This window comes from Myxine glutinosa, chromosome 4, assembly GCF_964187855.1.
Source record: "Myxine glutinosa chromosome 4, kmMyxGlut1.1, whole genome shotgun sequence".
NCBI classification, from domain to species: Eukaryota; Metazoa; Chordata; class Myxini; order Myxiniformes; family Myxinidae; genus Myxine; species Myxine glutinosa.
The window spans coordinates 103,526,115-103,546,247 of NC_136264.1; the positions used below are offsets into that span (position 1 = coordinate 103,526,115).

At 49.1% G+C, this 20,133-nt stretch overlaps 1 non-coding gene across 1 annotated transcript; it reads left to right on the forward strand.

Moving 5' to 3' along the window:
- Window positions 1-641: 641 nt before the first annotated feature.
- Window positions 642-830, forward strand: LOC137419673 (U2 spliceosomal RNA). Its single transcript, XR_010982978.2, has one exon. It is a non-coding gene; the product is annotated as a U2 spliceosomal RNA (small nuclear RNA).
- Window positions 831-20,133: the final 19,303 nt, after the last annotated feature.

Genomic DNA, 20,133 nt, shown 5'->3' on the forward strand with positions numbered 1-20,133 from the left:
TTCGGGAGGGTAGTTTTGGGGATGATTTTGAGTGGAGTTTTCGTAACTTGATGAAGGAGAAGAAAGTACAAGAGGTGTTACCGATAGGTGGTCTTCAAAGGGAAAGAACTTTGGCGGTGTGGCGGAATGTTTCGTCCCAGGCCCTTACTGGAGCTCAAAGTGACCTTGCCTGGTTATCTGTGTGCCAATTGTTGCCATGTAGGGCTGTGCAAGCAGTACGAGGTCATGTCTCCACCAATAAATGCCCATATATTGGATGTCAAGAATCGGAGTCAGTTCGGCATTTTTGGTGGGATTGTGTTTTTGCTTCCTTAGTTTGGAATGAGGTTTTGTGTAAGTTTTTGTGCAAGTTAAAGGTTAAGTTTACTTTAAGTTGGGAAATGATTTTGTACGGTCCGTTTGGCAATCAATGTAAACCGAAACAAATCGTGTTCTGGAAAATATTGAATTGTTTGAAAATGGCCTTGTGGAAGGCGAGGGTCTCAGCATGTTATGGGATGCATCATTTTTCTATGAATTATGTTCTTGCCTTGTTTAAGAGAGAGATGTTTCTTAATGTGGATTTACGGAATATGGTGTAATTGTTGTGGAGGATCTTCTATTGAGCAATTGTGACTTGCTTTGATGGTTGACACTTGTTTGCTGGTTTTCATTTTAATAAAAAATCGTCATAGTATCTGTTCTTATCAGTTTAATAGCTGATATGTTCCGCAATGCGGGACTAGTCTATTAAATGGATTTTTGGTATCGGGAGTTGGATTAGGGGCTTGCTCCGTCCGCTCCACGTATCGACCCGGTATTGCAGTACCTCCGGAAACGGTGCACCCCCTTTGGGGGGACCTGGAAAACAAAGAAAAGTTCATAAAGTGTTACGTGGTCCTCCTGGTGACTACCTGGTCTCGGTGACCCCCGGACCGTGAGAGGAACTCCGCCAGAAAGATCTATGATTTATACGCTTTCGTAACGCAATCAATATGAATTCCAGTTAATAAGAAACCCCACACCAAGGATCCGGAGTAATCAATAATATATTCCCCGAGCAATCAACAACCATCAACAATCCACAATCAATATTACGAAGATGGCCATCTTACATATGTGTCCCCCCCTGTCCCCACTCACGACCACTTGGGTCACGGTCACTGTCCCTCACAATGTCTCTCTTCTCTGCACACGTGCGGTTGAACGAACCCCGGGCGGACGTGCTCCAAACGTGCACGTCTCGTACCGGGGACAACTGCTGCAGCGCACACCTCCTTGCCAAGCAACGGGGCAAAACCAAGCGTGGCTTGCAACGCGCGCGAGGCCCAAGGTGCGACCCGTACGCGTCCTTGTAGACGGTGAGGCGAACTGTGCCGGACGCTTGGTTCCGTGCACGAACCCACGGCGACTTGACGTGTAAATGGGTAATCACACGTCCCGGTAACTCCTCTCGCCAGACGGGCTTGTAAACGCAGCATTCCCCACGCTGCTCAATATCGATACCGCTCTTCTCGGCGCTGGGCGAGGAAGAAGAAGAGAATCGCTGCTTCTCCCAGACCTCGTGTCTTTTCTTCTTCCGTTTCCGGTCTCCTTTTTCCCAGAAGGGATCCTGACCCTTTAATCACAACAACCTTTAATCGACTACACATTAATAAGCAAAGACCTGAATAGTAATTCACATAAATCCGTAACAAAAGGAAAAACTTCAAGATTTGCTTTTACAACTGGAGAGATATTTAAATTTGAAAACTCTGATGAGTGAATCGGGAAGTTGTGCAGTGGTTTGTGGGTTCGTCCTCTCTAATAAATCTTCCCACTCATGATTATTCTCCACAAGTTAATAAACAATTTATGCTAAATTAAAAAGGCAATGTGGGGATGACAAACTTCAGTCTAAAAAAGGTCCTAAACAAGACAGGGATGATGTTGGTTTAGAGAGTCGACAACAGTGTTGCCGTCACATAACAATCCCAACATCACTGCCGCATTTACACTTCATCAATCGTTGCTTCAAACTTCTACAAACATTTCACTGGTGACAAAAGTACTTGATTACTCTTGTAGTGTAGCCACATAATGAGATTGTACAAATTAGCAATCCGAGTATAATGTTATAATATCAGTACATGATCATCAACTTCTTACAAACTGCATGAATTTCTCTAATTTCAGCATTATATAATTATCTCCATTTGTGATTGGTTACTCTATGTTGATAAAAAAGAAAAGTAGGAAAGAAAACTGAAACTGCAGGAAGTCCCTGAAATTATATTGGAGCTTCTTATACTTTTGCAGAAATTATATATAGGAGCTTATGATACTTTTCGCTAGGCCTAGCTCTCGACAGTAGTCTGGAGGCAGTGATGTCGGGGTTGTTATGTGACGGCAATACTGTGAGCTACTCTCTTAACCAACATCAACCCTATCTTGTTGAGGACCTTTTTTAGACTGTAGTTTGTCATTCCCACATTGCCTTTTTAATTTAGCATAATTTTTTTAATGAACTTCTTTCTGTCATTTTTTACAATGTGGAATAACACAATGGTATATGGTACTCAGAGGATACCCAATCTTGGAGCAAAAGTGCCAAGATATCTTCGTCAGCAATGTCAAACACTGCACATGTTCCAATATTGTCGAACCGCTAACGTAACCCTGACTGTATCTTGCAGCTCTGTCTTATTGCTCGTTTCTCAAAGAGTAATGTCTTCATCCAGCCTCAGGCCACACAATGACCTGCACTTTGAAATGCCCAAAATAACTGATGTGGTTTCCCTTTAACCAATAGGGTGGGAGCAGAGGAAAGGGGCGGAGCCCATATCAATTAATTGACCATTGACCACTCCAGGCGATGCAGTGTGCCAAAACAAAGATGAAAGGAACACGAAATGTCAGTTCAAATATTTATTAAACTAGGGGGCCCGTTGGTCCATTGGACCAAATTTTAATTGGGGACTTTTGGATCTTCAGGGATTTTTGGGTCTTTGATGACTTTTGGGTGTTTGGGGACTTTTGGGTCTTTTTGGTCCTTGGGGACTTTTGGGTCATCTGGGGTTTTTGGGTTTTCGGGGACGTTTGGTTCATTGGGACTTATTGGTCATCTGAGTCCTTGGGGCTTTTGGGTCATCAGAGACTTCTTCGGTCCTTGGGGACTTATGGGTCCTTGTGGACTTTGGGGTGATCTGGGTCTTTTGGGTCCTCGGGGACTTTTGGGTGATTTGAGTCATCTTGGTATTTTGGGTCAAGTGTTGAAGGGTCTGCCAAGGCCTAAGGGGTCTCGGCAGTCGAAAGGGTTAAAAGGCACATTTGAATCGTGCGGAATTAATTAATAGACGTGAAAAAGTATGACTGACACACACACACACACACACACACACACACACACACACACACACACACCTCCATTTATCGTCGATTCATTTGACTGGATTCCTTGTTCAGTCTGTTTTATACGACGGCATAAGTGATGAGCCGACGTAGAGAATCTGACGCCAAGAAACCGTGACTCGAGATGGTTTATTGATCACGTGGTTGCCTTTTCCATTGACTCGCGACTGGCGGGTTCATGATCACGTGTCCCATGTGCGGTGTATAGCACTTGTACCTTGCTATTATTTTATTTTCACAAATGTAAAACTGAAAAACAAGGCCTTTCCCGAGACATGATATTTCTGCTGATATTATTTTATGCCACATAACATTATCATGCAGAACGCCGACACTGAGGAAAATGTGTCTCGCGGCTCCGCCCCCATCAAGCTGGTTGACAGTCATAGCCACGCCTACCCCAGCCCTAATCTTTTACAAAGGAATGTCGTTTTGTGTACTTTTTGAGGAATCATTTCAAGCCACGAGAATTATAATACCAAAGGATGTTGCAGGAAGTAAAACTCTGTCGAATGGTAGCAGAATCATTGCCATTGATCGAGGCAGCTCGGAAAAATGCCGTCTGAGGAAGATTATTATTGTAGCGGTTCCCGCTGAATGTACACAATCGCCTTGCACCTGCCAGGACACGGCCAGGGCGCGATCGCCATGCCGGGCTCGACCGGACGGTCCCAGACGCGCCTCTCCTGGGCATGCCCGGACTCGCTGTTCCCGGGCACGCCCGAACCTCCCGGGCATGTCCAGACTCGCCTTTCCCGGGCATGCCCGCTCTCGCCTTTCCAGGGCTCGCCCAGAGCGCCCGGGCACGCCCAGCCTCGACTTGCCAGGCCGCGTCCAGGACGCCCGGGCATGTCCAGACTCGCCTTTCCAGGGCTCGCCCAGAGCGTCCGGGCATGCCCGCTCTCGCCTTTCCAGGGCTCGCCCAGAGCGCTCGGGCACGCCCAGCCTCGACTTGCCAGGCCGCGTCCAGGACGCCCGGGCATGTCCAGACTCGCCTTTCCAGGACTCGCCCTTGACACACGGGCATGCCCGGTCTCGGTTTTCCCGGGCAAACGCCCCGGCATAAATGTGTATATATATTGCTGCCCGATAAACAGGCTTTTGTCAGAATACCTGAGCTGTTTTGTTTCAATAAAGCAACTCGGACGAATTCCGTCTTTGGTCGCGTCAATTCTTTCGACTCGCGTTGGAGCGCAGCTCCTTCATTATTATCATTATTGTTATTACTAGGGCGTGCCTGTACGTGGGTGCAAAAAAACATGCGTGCAAACAACAACAACAAAAAAAAACTTTGAAACCACGTGGCAGTAACGACCACAGAACCCCCCCCCCTCTATTTACGTGAAATGGTTTGGTCCATTCGCAAAGCCAAAGCGAACGGCTTGCGAGTACGGTAGAACCCCCCCCCCCTCTATTTACATGAAATGGTTTGGTCCATTCGCAAAGCCAAAGCGAACGGCTTGCGAGTACGGTGACCATACCTTGGGAACCACTTGTCCGATTAATTTCAAACCTTGAAAAGGCACATCCTCAGGTCCCCAGCAATATATCTGGCAAGTTTCAATTAGATCGGACCCGTGGTTGTCGAGAAACAGCGGTCACAGACAAACACACACACACACACACACACACACACACACACACAGACACACACACATACACAGAGATTACTGGAATTATAGATAGATGATGATGATGACCAAGGGGATGAATTCCCGGGTTTGACCGATCGCGTTTTTTCGCTGTATTTTGCTTTTGCATTGGTCTGGAGAACTGAAAAGTGATCCCTTCCTCGACAATCAGCTGAACAGACCAGGTCGGTCTCATATGCAGCCAAAGTGAGTTTTAAATGAAGAGAATCCAACTGTGGCGGACACGAAAGCACTGACGTGGTGACATCACCCCGCACACCGAGTGGGGGTGGGCCACGCCCGGGAGAGAGGCGTGGCCTCACGATATACACGGGGCGCGCAGCCCTGAGAGTTCAGTCTCAGTGTTACAGTGAGCTCTTCAATAAAGACTCTTACAAATTACCGCGTTGTCCGCTTCCTCCTTGTTTAGAAACAGCGAGCGTAACACCACGCTTTACAACTATAGTTTTGCATGCAGCAGATGGGAGCGACATTTTTTTCCGTGCCATCCCGACATAGAGAGTACTGGAGTACTCTCTGATTATCCACATCACTGACATTTTTGTACATTCAACACTGGTCAAAAAAAGGCTTGGCGTCAGGAACGGCATCCGGCTATAAAACATTGTATTTTGTATTTTTCCTTTTGGTCGAACTTCTTCCTGAATCCGGCAGACAGCATCAGCCTATTATATCAGTAGAGAGTATTGTGAATTTCCAAAATAATAATATTTCTTCACAGCAAATTAAAAAAAGTCGGGAGCAATCCAGGAGCGGTCTCTTTCTTTATACATCGCCCAGGTAAACAGGGTCAATTTTTTTTATTGAATTGAAAAAATATATACAATTTCCTGGACGATTGCAAATATTTTGAAGCAACGTTTGCTTCTCATTTTCTTTCCCAGGAGCATTTCTGTGTTTCAAGGTGGGACCGAGACAGACGAAGTCAGCTTTTCCTCTGTGCTGCAAAAAAACTCGGAAGAGGGAGGGAATAGGACCTCCTCGTAAAGAAAAATCTGCTTCGAAAATCTGGTACATCATCGAACATCACGAAAACCTGGTGCATCATCGAGCATCACGAAAACCTGGTACATCATCGAGCATCACGAAAACCTGGTGCATCATCGAAATCACGAAAATCTGGTGCATCATCGAGCATCACGAAAACCTGGTGCATCATCGAACATCACGAAAACCTGGTGCATCATCGAGCATCACGAAAATCTGGTACATCATCGAGCATCACGGAAATCTGGTACATCATCGAGCATCACGAAAACCTGGTGCATCATCGAGCATCACGAAAACCTGGTACATCATCGAGCATCACGAAAATCTGGTACATCATCGAACATCACGAAAATCTGGTGCATCATCGAACATCACGAAAATCTGGTACATCATCGAGCATCACGAAAACCTGGTACATCATCGAGCATCACGAAAATCTGGTACATCATCGAGCATCACGGAAATCTGGTACATCATCGAGCATCACGAAAACCTGGTGCATCATCGAGCATCACGAAAACCTGGTACATCATCGAGCATCACGAAAATCTGGTACATCATCGAACATCACGAAAATCTGGTGCATCATCGAACATCACGAAAATCTGGTGCATCATCGAACATCACGAAAATCTGGTACATCATCGAGCATCACGAAAACCTGGTACATCATCGAGCATCACGAAAACCTGGTACATCATCGAACATCACGAAAACCTGGTACATCATCGAGCATCACGAAAATCTGGTACATCATCGAACATCACGAAAATCTGGTACATCATCGAGCATCACGAAAACCTGGTACATCATCGAGCATCACGAAAACCTGGTACATCATCGAACATCACGAAAACCTGGTACATCATCGAGCATCACGAAAACCTGGTACATCATCGAACATCACGAAAACCTGGTACATCATCGAGCATCACGAAAATCTGGTGCATCATCGAGCATCACGAAAACCTGGTACATCATCGAGCATCACGGAAATCTGGTACATCATCGAGCATCACGAAAACCTGGTACATCATCGAACATCACGAAAACCTGGTGCATCATCGAGCATCACGAAAATCTGGTACATCATCGAGCATCACGAAAACCTGGTGCATCATCGAGCATCACGAAAACCTGGTACATCATCGAGCATCACGAAAATCTGGTACATCATCGAACATCACGAAAATCTGGTGCATCATCGAACATCACGAAAATCTGGTGCATCATCGAACATCACGAAAATCTGGTACATCATCGAGCATCACGAAAACCTGGTACATCATCGAGCATCACGAAAACCTGGTACATCATCGAACATCACGAAAACCTGGTACATCATCGAGCATCACGAAAATCTGGTACATCATCGAACATCACGAAAATCTGGTACATCATCGAGCATCACGAAAACCTGGTACATCATCGAGCATCACGAAAACCTGGTACATCATCGAACATCACGAAAACCTGGTACATCATCGAGCATCACGAAAACCTGGTACATCATCGAACATCACGAAAACCTGGTACATCATCGAGCATCACGAAAATCTGGTGCATCATCGAGCATCACGAAAACCTGGTACATCATCGAGCATCACGGAAATCTGGTACATCATCGAGCATCACGAAAACCTGGTACATCATCGAACATCACGAAAACCTGGTGCATCATCGAGCATCACGAAAATCTGGTACATCATCGAGCATCACGAAAACCTGGTGCATCATCGAGTATCACGAAAATCTGGTGCATCATCAAGTATCACGAAAACCTGGTACACATCGAGCATCACGAAAATCTGGTGCATCATCGAGTATCACGAAAACCTGGTACATCATCGAGCATCACGAAAATCTGGTACATCATCGAGCATCACGAAAATCTGGTACATCATCGAGCATCACGACAACCTGGTACATCATCGAGCATCACGAAAATCTGGTACATCATCGAGCATCACGACAACCTGGTACATCATCGAGCATCACGAAAACCTGGTACATCATCGAGCATCATGAAAATCTGGAAAATAATCCTGAAAAACTGAGCGAGATTTCAAATCCAAAGCAATTTTGATGCGTGCTCTGCAGGAAGAAGTTGTCTTACAGTGTTACATGAAGAGTAACTCTGTAATGCAGAAGCATCTGAAGCCATTCCATCCAAGGGAAGCTCGTGGTCATGGAATGGAAAGTCTTGCCAAACGTCACCGAGATCAATCGCCATCGTCGGCATGTCGGAAACAGCCATTCACAAGCGGGGTCACGCAACGCAAGCCGGCTCAATATTCAATCTTGATAAGATACCTACTCCTCCCCGAGTCTTTGGGGGTCTTAAGGGTCTTTATAGTCTTTAACGGTCTTAGGGGTCATTTGGGTCGTCGGGATGTTTTGGATCTTTGGGGTCTTTTGTGTCTCCAGGGTCTTGAGGTGAGGTCTGTGGGGTCTTTTGGTCTTCAAAGGTTTTCAGGGTCCTTTGGGTCTTTGGGGTCGTTTAGCTCTTCAGGTTATTTTGGGTCATCTGGGTCTTTTAAGTCTTTAAGGGTCTCCGGGGCTTTTAAGGGCCTGTCGGGGTCTTTGTGGTCTTAAAGGGTTTTCGAAAGTTTAAGCGGTCTCAGCAGTGTAAAGGAAGGGTAGAAAGGTATTGTTGCGGATATGAGATTGGCCTCCATCCATATCCGCTTGTAAATATTCCCCTATTTCCTCCATACTTCCCAACTATCCCCAATCCCCCATTCCCTAGTCCCATTTTCTGTAAACAACACCCTGTAGACCCGACCTTCCCCTATTTCCCCCATTAAATGTCGCATCCAGGTCCACCGCATCTCACGTAGACAACTATAGGACATCTTGCTAGTTATTCTTAGTCTATTTTTTTTTTTTTTTTTTTTTTTGTATACAATATCGAGGCTCGTGAAAGAGCGAACATTAATCACACAGAAAGACAAACCGACACATAAAACATATAACATAGGGAGCGGTAGACAAGATGGGGAGAGAGGGGGAAGGACACAAACACAACATTTGAGAGCAGGGACCGAGAGACATGGAGACATCGAGAGATCTGAGAGAGGGCGAGGGCTTTGGGGGGGGGGGCGTGGGAAGGGGGCAGTGGGAGAGGTATAAAACATATGGACACTGCCAGGACTTCCAGGAAAGAAGTTGGAATTTCAAACAAGGTGGATCTGGGGTGAATTAGCGGGGGTAGAAAAGATCAAGGTTTTGGATGGGGGAAGATAAGAGATGGTGGTGAACAGCTGTTTTAAAGACCTGGAGGGAGGAGTGGGATTGAAGGGAGTGAGGGAGTTTGTTCCAGAGGCGGGAGAAAAGAGGAATGAAAGAGTGAAGGTGAGCGGAGAGCCGAGATTTCGGCAGTTTAACCATCAGACGGTTGCTGGCAGATCTTGTGCGACCTGTAGGAATATTTGGGGGACAGAGCACAGAGAGAGCTGGGGGTGCAAGGCCGGAGAGGAGTCGGTAGAAGACAGAAAGACCACCTACCTGCCTGCGGTGAGTGAGTGAAAGGCCCTCAGAGATAGCTTCATCGCGGGAGATTCCAATAATTCTGAAAGCTTTGGTTTCAACAGCGTGAAGCCGAGCTAGGTGTGAGGCAGGAGCACCGGCCCATAGGGGAGAACAGTATTCCATTGAGCTGCGGATGAAAGCCTTGTATGTGGTGAGGAGCTCAGGTGTGCCGAGGAAGGACTTCGCACGACGGAGGATGCCCAGTCGGCGACTGGCTTTGGAGGCCAGCTATGTCAGTTAAGGACTCGTTTCCATTAATTCTGACTCTTCGTTGCACCAGAATGTGATTGTATGGCACCGTTAGGAAGTTTAGGACCTCCCAATACCTCCCCGCAGCTCTTCCTCACGGTTCAGCAACAACAACAACAACAGCAACAACAACGGCGGCGGCGTGGGGAATGCGCGTCCTCACTCCGGCTTGGTTAGCCGCCATCGAACATGTGCTCGACGGGGTTACCACGTAGGGGCTCGCTGTCAGCTCCTCGTCAAGGGCGGAGCCCGGTAACCCCCGCACCCAATGGGAGCGGCGGACCGGTCCCATCTGGGGCGGAGCCAAGCAGCCGAGGGCGTGTCACTCCCCGTTGAGCATGCGCAGGAAGAGGGAGGTGACGTCAGATGCGCCCTGAGCTTGAAGAGAGACGCCACCTCCGAGCGCTGCAATACCTCCCCGCATCTCTGGACTGGACCGTGCTTGATTCTGCCCCTGAGCCAAGGTGCACCTTGTGCTATCGACTGCCTGTCCTTCCCTGCCATCAATCCGTGTGTAAGTCAGTCTTGTTCCGTTTGTCTGTGGTCTGTCTGGGATAGATAAGATTGTGTCTAAGTGCCTATCTCTTCTGTGCTTTACCTCTTGCCTTGTAATCTACTCCTTTTCTCCACCACCAATTATATCCTCCTCCGGAGGTCTTGAGAACTGTACCCCTTGTGTCGTTTCATTTATCCCAGCCGTTGTGTCCTTTCCTTCATTGATTTAGCATAGCGCGACTTGGTCAACGTCGGGTGGAATCGGGTAAACTGTGCGAACACGGCGGCCATTCCGCTCGGCCCATCACAACATCTAAGCCGTGTCCGTAACAATTGGTGTCGGGAAGTGGGATTGGCCCCGAAGCGCGGTTCACGCGCTCGAAATTATTAACGGCGAAATTTGATTTTGTTTTACAAAAAAAAAAAAAAAAAAAAAAAAAACCGAATTTTGAAAGTCGCGCTATGGCAGATCAAGACGGCTGGGTTCCGGTAGAGGAGAGTGAGGCAGGGTCGATCCAGGACCAAATTGAGGGACATGAGGAGAGCGAAGCAGTGAGGGCGGCAGGTTCGCAAAATGGCGTCCTCGCGCACGAGGTTGCGGGCGCGCAAAATGGCGCCTCGCACATAGCTACGGCGGCCGCACCCGCTGCACAAGTGGGAGGGATGGCCCAAATGCAGGCCCTCATGGAGCAATTTATGGCGCAAATGCAGGCGTCCCTCAAACTGCAGAGTGAGCAATTGGGGGTAATGGGAAACCAAATGGGGGTAATGGGGAACCGGATGGATGCTCAGGGTGAGCGATTGGAGGGCCAAATGGGGGTAATGAGGGACGAAGCGAGGGGTACCGGTGAGGGGTTAGACAATGGGATAAAAGAGGTAAAGAATGGGTTAATGGGGGTAGAAAACAGAATGGCCGCTCAAGAGAATCAAATGGAAGGGATGCAAAAGGGGTTAGAGGGGTTAGAAAACAGTATGGAAGGCAAATTGAGGGACATGAGGGACCAAGCGGAAAGGGAAGTTAAAAAAATGGGGCAGCAGATAGAGGGGGTCAGAATGGGGGTAGAAACTAAATTGGATGCTCACAGGGAGGAAATGGAGCAGATGAGGGTGGCATCTGGGCAGGAGATGCAAGTGATGGGAGAAGAGATCAGAAGAGGTGTGAGTGAGGAGGTCGGAGGAGTGCGCGAGGAGGTGAGGCACTGTAAGGAGCGCATGGAGAAGGAGGTGAGAAAGGGGACTGTAAAATTGCAAGGTGGTATAGAGGAGTTGATGCTGGGAGTAGAACAACTGACAGTGGGACAAAAGGAGTTGGGGGACCAGGTAAAGAAGAACACAGCGGTAATAGAGGGTTTAAAATCGACACAGAAGGAGATGAAAAAGGACGTTGGGGTAATTAAAAAAGAGTGTCAGACGGTACATGAGGACCTGACGAGAAAAATGAACAAGGTGGTAGAGGTGATGGAGGTTAAAGAGCGGGAGGTGCGGGAGCACATAGAAAAAAATAAGGTGGAGTTAGAGGAAGAACTTAAGGGGGCGCACGAGGAGATGAAGGAGGTGAAGCAGAAATTAGAAGAAGTGGAAGAAGGGGTGAGCGAAATTAAGAAGCGACGGAGAGAGGATAAGAAAGAGATAAAGGAGGAAGTAAAAGAATTGGTCCAAAGTCTGTGTTCGGATCGTGATGATGTGCTCATTAACCGGATGAGGGATTCGCAGGTGATGGAGAAGCGAAGAGAAAGAGGACCCGGTGTAAGTGGTGACCAATATGGTCGTGCGTATGATGCACCAGGTGATTTAATAAGCTTGGGGGTCGAGATGGACCCGGGTGTTCGTGAGAGGCCGTTGGTGAAGTGTGCGACAGGTCTGGTGTGCGAAAAAGGAGGTGTGCGAGAAAGTCCGACTCTGGGGTGTGTGAGGAAAAAGTGCGTGCCAAGGAGTGAGGGTGCTGTCGAGAGTGAGTCGGTCGTAGCGCGTGTGCGAGGGAGCACATGGAAGCGCGTAGTGAGGAGTGTTACAGAGGGTGTAAAGGGAGAATGCACGCCTGTGGTGAGTGTTACAGAGGATGTAACGGGAGAGGGTGTGCGAGAAAGATGTGTGACGGACAGGTGCATGGGGAAAGAGTGCGCTGTCAAAAGTAAGGAAGAGTGTACACCTGTGGTGAGTGTTACAGAGGGTGTAACGGGAGAGTGTGCGCGAGAAAGGTGTGTAACGGACGGGTGCATGAGGAAAGAGTGCGCTGTCGAGAGTAAGGGTGAGTGCGCTGTCAAGAGTGGAGGTGAGAGTAGTAAGAGTGACACGGAGCGTGAGTTGGTTGTGACAGGTGAGAAAGGAAGCACACCTGGAATGGTAGCGCGTGTGTGGGAATGCACGCTGGAATTGGTAGTGAGGCACGTGGTTGGGTGTGCGAGTGAAAGCACACCTGTGATTGTCACAGAGGAGGTGACCGAGGAAGGGGCGCGAAGAGGTGTGTTGGTGAGGTGTGCGAACAACGAATGTGTGCCAAAGTGTTCGGTGGTCAGGTGTGTGACCAAGTCTGTGAGTGGAATGAGTGTACCTGGGTGTGTAAGAGAAGGTGCAATGACCAAGAGCAGGGAAACGGCTGGATGTATGAGCAAGAAAGGGGTAGCGTATGCATGTAAGCATGCAGGTGAGGCATCGACGGTAACCGGGTTAGCGGTTAGAGCGACTTTTAGCCGAATCGGGCCCTCGGTGCGTGCCGGGCTTCGCGTGCCGCGAGAACCAGCGGGGATCCGAGCCACGGCGGGTTCGAAAGGACCGCCGTACGCGATCCACGCTAGGCCTCGCTTTGAACGGCCGCGTCCGTGCTCCACTAGGCGGAGCTGGCAGCCCGATAGGAAGGGTCGTCATGGTGACCACTTTTTGTTGAGGCATTCCGGCAGGTCGAGATCGGGCCATGGGATGGCTCCGTGCCGAGATGGTGCGTGGGACCTCGGCCCGGGTAAACCTCCTTCCCTGCACCCAATGCGGGACGTATCCAGCCGCTGGCACAAAACAACCCGCGTTCATTGCTCGGCTGTACGAAGCCGGGCTGTAGACGTGAATTGGCGCACCGAGAGGATCTAATAAGTAGACGGGTGATGAGGTTAGTGTTTTGGACCCAAAATTAGAGAAAAACAAAATTTGATGATTGGCAAAGGATTGGCAGTAATGATTGGCAGATGATGGGTAGTGATTGGCAAATTTTTGATTTGTTGAAATTTGATGTGCAAAATTGGTAGTGGGAGATGCCCGATGTGGTGGGATGGCAACTCTGTCATCCCTCACAAACATGGGGGCAAATGCGCTATAGATTAGGGGGTGTATGGCAGTGAAAACTAGCCCGGGTGGGTTAGGATATTGTGTGTAGGGATCTAGCGAAGATGACATTAGGTAACGTTAAGGTTTAGTTAGTGACTGATACCTGTAGTGGGGACGCAGGTAGATTAGTGTGGATTATAATGACGAGCGAGCGCAATAGTTTAAAGGGACGACTGGGAAGCGCAAGTTTCAGAGGGGAGTAGTTAGATGAGATGATGCTGTGTGAGAACTGGACAGGTGTGTGGAGCAGTGTGGAGCAGTGTATGAGTAGTGAGTGTTGTGGATCAGCGCAAATGCGCTTAGGGGAGAGAAGGGTGCAGGCGGCACCAAGTATGAGTGCACAGGTGTGCAAGTACAGGTGTGTGGAATACATGGAGTATTGGAATGAGTGGTGTGGAGAGAGTTGGAGTAAGTGGTACGGAGTGGTGTGCATGGTGCGAAGGTGTGGATGGGGGAAGAGTGGACCCCTTTCACGGATACCCGGGGCGGGTAGTGTAAGTGTTAGGTAGAGGGTATAGGTAAATTGTGGTTGGATATTGGCATCTGTGGTGCGAGTGGAAGAATGATGTTTGAATGGGTGCATTAGTGTTGTGGAAATGGCTGGGCGTGTAGCCTGTTAGTGTGTGTAGTTGGTTTGGGCACTCCATCACTGTGAGGATGTCGGCCAGGTGAGGCCGCAGGTGGGCTCTGGGATCCGTTAGTGTCAGTGGGTGCCTGAGGATCCCGGGTGTGGATCGGGCAGCCCGTGCCAGAGAGGGCACTGAGGGGGTGAGAGTGCGAGAGGGCCTTCCCCAGTTAGTTAGGTTAGGGTGAGGAGCAGGTAAGCTTGGGTGGCAACTACAGTGGTGGAGGTGTGCAGGTGGGTAGACCTGCTGGGAGAGCTACACGTCACAGCCCAGAAATTGTGCGAGGGCACCGGGAGATGAATCGGGGGAGTGAGACCCCAAATTGAGAAGCACCACAGTTTGGTCAATGGGAATTGGTTTTTAGAACCCATAGTGTAAGTTGGCCAATGGATTGGCAGGGAAAGACCCCGGGTAATGTAAAGTTGTTAGTCATTTAGGAAATAGTTAGGATTGATGAACCTGTCGCACCATACGCAGCCACTTACCTGAGGTGATGATGATGACTCCACACCTGTGTTCCTTTGTTCTGTGTTGCAGGAAATGAGAATTGCTGTGTGGATTTGTGAGACGCATCACGACGTGGATGAGACATTGGGGTGATTCCATCTCTCCCTCCTTAGGAGGGACTGATGATGAATTGGTGATGGCAAATTTTGATGTTGAGTTGGAGATGGCAAATTTTGATGTTGAGTTGGAAATGGCAAATCTGATTGGTTAGGAGGGAGAGAAGACGAATTTGGTTTATGGGAGGAACGGGGAAGACAGTAGGGACGTTTGTTGATGTGTAAAGTAGATGTTTATGGGTAGTGTTGTGTTTTGTGGATACAGTAAGGGGTAAGGGAGGGGCAATGTAGGTTACCTGGTGGGGGGGGGGGGGGGCGTACGGTAGGAACGTACCTGTCTCACCTGGTTCCCATGTGCCCCTAGTGTGCATTACCTAATATTGCGTGCACTTTTGCGCCCTTACAACCTTACTCACTTGTTTTCTTTTGTCTCCCACCTCCGAGGATCTGGCTTTGGGGCAGAGAGAGAGGAGAGAGAGGTGCTGGCTCTGCAGTTGTGGGCCTGTACTTTCGCTGCTTGCTGCCTGGATCGATACACCATATGGACCGCAATTTTTGTGGCCACCCACCATGGACCGCAGTTCTTTTGCGGGCAAGCACCACCCGTTGATGGACCTCTGGGTCAACGTGGCACCTATGCCATACAGGTGAACCACTTATAGTTGGCCCCCCTGACGGCCACAATTTAGAAATGGACGCGGTTGGCGCCTTTCTTTATTTCTAAGGAAGCCAGAAGGCCAAGTGCTCCATGAAGGCAAGACCAGCGGCAGAACATCGGCCGGCTGCGACACCACCGGTGACCATGGATACTTAATTGTGCATTATTGTTGAACACTTTATTGGTGCACCGGATGGTGCTGACTGTGTGTATGGGGTGGTGCTTTTGGTGCTTGGACGGGGTGCTCTGCACATTATTAAAGGCCGTAGGGCCACAGGGCACTCGTGGGTTGGTGTATCGATGCTGGCATGCGTGCTCTCTCTATGCATAACATCTGCATGTGTACCTCAAAGAACAGGTCCTGGATCGTAGTGTAAATATCAGTCTTGTGTAAATAATGCTCCCTACCGGCTGTATGTTTAGTTTGAGAATGCTTTCCGCGATTCGGTTATCCTGTGGGTGTGTTTCTGTTAGGAGAAGGGTGCAACGTCGCAGGGGGACATATTTACTCATTTGTGAACATCTGTAAAACTGTCGCACTCAGGGTTGAGTTAATAGTAGAGGGAATTACACCTGAGTGCCACACTAACGTAGGTAAAAATTTATCGGGTCGGGTCGCCCCGAGGTAGAGAAGGGTGCAATGTTGCGGATATGAGATTGGCCTCCATCCATATCCGCTTGTAAATATTCCCCTATTTCCTCCATACTTCCCAACTATCCCCAATCCCCCATTCCCTAGTCCCATTTTCTGTAAACAACACTCTGTAGACCCGACCTTCCCCTATTTCCCCCATTAAATGTCGCATCCAGGTCCACCGCATCTCACGTAGACAACTATAGGACATCTTGCGAGTTATTCTTAGTCTATGTCAGTTAAGGACTCGTTTCCATTAATTCTGACTCTTCGTTGCACCAGAATGTGATTGTATGGCACCGTTAGGAAGTTTAGGACCTCCCAATACCTCCCCGCAGCTCTTCCTCACGGTTCAGCAACAACAACAACAACAACAGCAACAACAACGGCGGCGGCGCGGGGAGTGCGCGTCCTCACTCCGGCTTGGTTAGCCGCCATCGAACATGTGCTCGACGGGGTTACCACGTAGGGGCTCGCTGTCAGCTCCTCGTCAAGGGCGGAGCCCGGTAACCCCCGCACCCAATGGGAGCGGCGGACCGGTCCCATCTGGGGCGGAGCCAAGCAGCCGAGGGCGTGTCACTCCCCGTTGAGCATGCGCAGGAAGAGGGAGGTGACGTCAGATGCGCCCTGAGCTTGAAGAGAGACGCCACCTCCGAGCGCTGCAATACCTCCCCGCATCTCTGGACTGGACCGTGCTTGATTCTGCCCCTGAGCCAAGGTGCACCTTGTGCTATCGACTGCCTGTCCTTCCCTGCCATCAATCCCTGTGTAAGTCAGTCTTGTTCCGTTTGTCTGTGGTCTGTCTGGGATAGATAAGATTGTGTCTAAGTGCCTATCTCTTCTGTGCTTTACCTCTTGCCTTGTAATCTACTCCTTTTCTCCACCACCAATTATATCCTCCTCCGGAGGTCTTGAGAACTGTACCCCTTGTGTCGTTTCATTTATCCCAGCCGTTGTGTCCTTTCCTTCATTGATTTAGCATAGCGCGACTTGGTCAACGTCGGGTGGAATCGGGTAAACTGTGCGAACACGGCGGCCATTCCGCTCGGCCCATCATAACATCTAAGCCGTGCCCGTAACAGTATATTCCAACAGGACATAATGAATAGTGTCCCGTGATTCCCCTCGGTGAAGACCGGGAAATCACGGATAGCAATGGAGCGTGACTTCGAGGCATTGTTCAATAGCGGATTTATTATCTCCGCGCGGAGGAAGAGAGAAGAAGAAGAAGCTGAAAGCTTTTACCTGACGCGATCCTCGAGCAGTCTTCAAACCTGCAAAAGGTAACTCAAAGGAAAACCGATTTACAATGTACAAAAATAACAGGTTTCTTTAATGGAACCCGAGAACAATGAAAACGCGACGCTCAAATTAATGTCCTAAATTGGGATCCCTCACACCAGACGTAAACACAGACACAGGACAGATAAATAGAAATAACAGGGCACGTGTGTGTGTGCTTAGCTTAACCACTCGTGTTCTCGTCGGGGATGGTGTCGGCCCTGTGTGCACAGTCAGGACGCGGCTCCATGCGCGCCAAAACGCCTTGGCGCCAAGAAGGCCTCGACTCGCCCTTGTTCGCTCGGCCCCGATGAAGGCCTCCTGCGTGAAGCGAACGAGCGTGCAGCCCGCTTGCTCCTCCGTGCAATGTCCTCGTGAATTTGGCACGGAACGGCGATGCACCCAACATCCGGATCAGAAGGGAGAGAGGGTCGAGGGTGAAGGAAGGCTTGAGGGCAAGAGGTCGGAGTAGAGGAATCTTAAGGGCAGTAGTGAACGAGGTCCAGGCACCAAGGGATCCAAAAACGAGAGGGCAAAATGCTGGCTAGCCGTGGTTTTTACGTCTTGTCTCTTGACGTCATCGGTCCTCCCTTCCAATCAGTCCGTCGCCTCTCGACCTCGAGAATGTTCTTCCCACGTCAGTCCTTCACCACTGGCTGAGCGCTTCGCGCTCTTCTCCTCATGCCATCGGTCAGTGGTCAATCAGGCCGTCGCTTCTTTACACCAATCAGCGGGTCGCTCCTTGCTCCGCCCCTGGCCAATCACAAGTCCTTCCTTACTCTGGCCTTACATTGGTGTGATCTCCCCATCAAACCACCTCGACCAATCCATCGTGAGGTGGGCATGGCCTCAGCCTGCATGAGCAATGTTTTATCGCCATGTTGGCACAATGCATGGGCGCTTCCTGCCTGCACTTCCGGTGACTTTTATTGTGGGGAGAAATTAATTGGTATGTGTGGTGCTATTGGGCCTGCCGAGTGTCTATTGGTGTAGTGCCATAAGGGACAATGGATAAATTACAAGGTCTCACACACAGGGGAATTAGCATATTCCCTGCGATAATTAGCACAAGGCCATCCTCCTTTGACCATAAATATACGAGCTTAAACTGACATCCGGGCGAAAGAGGTCCTCCACTTATTACAAGGGGTGGTTCTTCTTCACGACAGTCAGAGCATGATACCTACACAGATCTACCTGATCTATATATCACTCTACCCCAATATTCATAACAACAGACATATACAATTAATAGACAGGATGCAACAGACGTTCAAACAGTACGTAATTAATAGATATTGTAACGATTTTGAGAAGTGTAACGGGTTTTGAGAAGTGTAACGGGTTTTGAGGAGTGTAACAATTTTGGAGGAAGGGTAACGGATGTGAAGAGTATGGTTTTGGTATGGTAACATCCTGGTAATGTAAATAATGGTCGCAGCCGTCCTCCTAATTAATTTCATAGAACATACACGCAGGTCACGATATATCTTTTAAATAGTGTATTTCCTTATTCCATGTAGGCTAAGTATGTGTTTTCCACTAGATTGACTTTGCATTGTATCAAACAAAATAAGCGTAGGCCCTTCCAATTTCCCCAAAACCTCCCTTCCATTTGCCTTCCGCATTTTGGTCGGTTTTTCTCTTCAACCACCATTGGCCACGAGGTAAGGTTGGAGAAGAAAGGCGTGTCTCCACCTCGTCAGAAGAGGGCAGGAGTGAACCGGCCCTAACAGCCAATCAGCACCGCGGTGAGTGACCCGGTAGGCGTGCCCTCGGAGCCGGCGGCTTAATTCCGCCGGAGGTGATAAAAGCGACTGCAGGGGACTGCTTTAGCAGTCCAGATGAGAGATGACTGGAGAGGCCTTGAGAGATACGCTGGGGGATGACCTGGAAGAGGAGCGCAATCCACCGCAAGCCCTACCTACCTGCCTGCAATATCCCCTGTCGTTGGAGAGACGCGCTGAACGGAGGGAGACGGCTCCACCCCAGGAAGAGGAGCAGGTGTGCCGAGCCAGCGCGTGACGGCCGCGGATACGCGACGGAGGTTTTCCCGCCAAAACCGCGAGGGGTTGGAAGCTGCTGCCTCCGACCTTGCCTTCCTCTCAAGCAATCAACCTCGAGCCATTACCTGCCTGCAATATCCACCGTGTGAGTGTGAACGTCCTGTCCTACTCGTTTGTCTTGGGGATTAAGTAAATGAAATAGAATAAGTTAACAATGCACTGTGTGACTGCTCTTTTCCATCTATTGCTGTAAATAATATTGGTCGCTCTAAAATATTGCTTGTGTGTGTATAATAAATCTGTTCTTCCTCCAAACTCTGTCTTTCTTCTCTCTTCTTCTCTTTCGGTCGCTTTAGAGGTTTCCCAATTGAATATCTGTAGCGCGATTAGTCAACGTTCGGTTGGAATCGGGTTCTAATCGGGGAGTAACTGTTCGGACGCGGTTAAATACACCACCGCTCGGTAAAATAACATCCAAAAACCGTGTCCGTAACAATTGGTGTCGAGGAGTCGGATTCGGACCCGGGACTAAATTTGTTAGGCCCAAATTTAAAAAAAAAAAAATTTTGGTCAAAATTACGAGCTGCCGAAATTGTGTTGTTTTATAAAACCCGAATTTTGAGATCGCGCCATGGACAATCAAGGCGATCGGATGTCGGTGGGGGAGATAGACGGGTTAGGGGTAACCCAGGAACCAGGGGAAATGTATGTGGAAGAAAGGGAGGAGGAGAGCAATGAGGAGGCGGTTGAGGGGGTGTCAGACG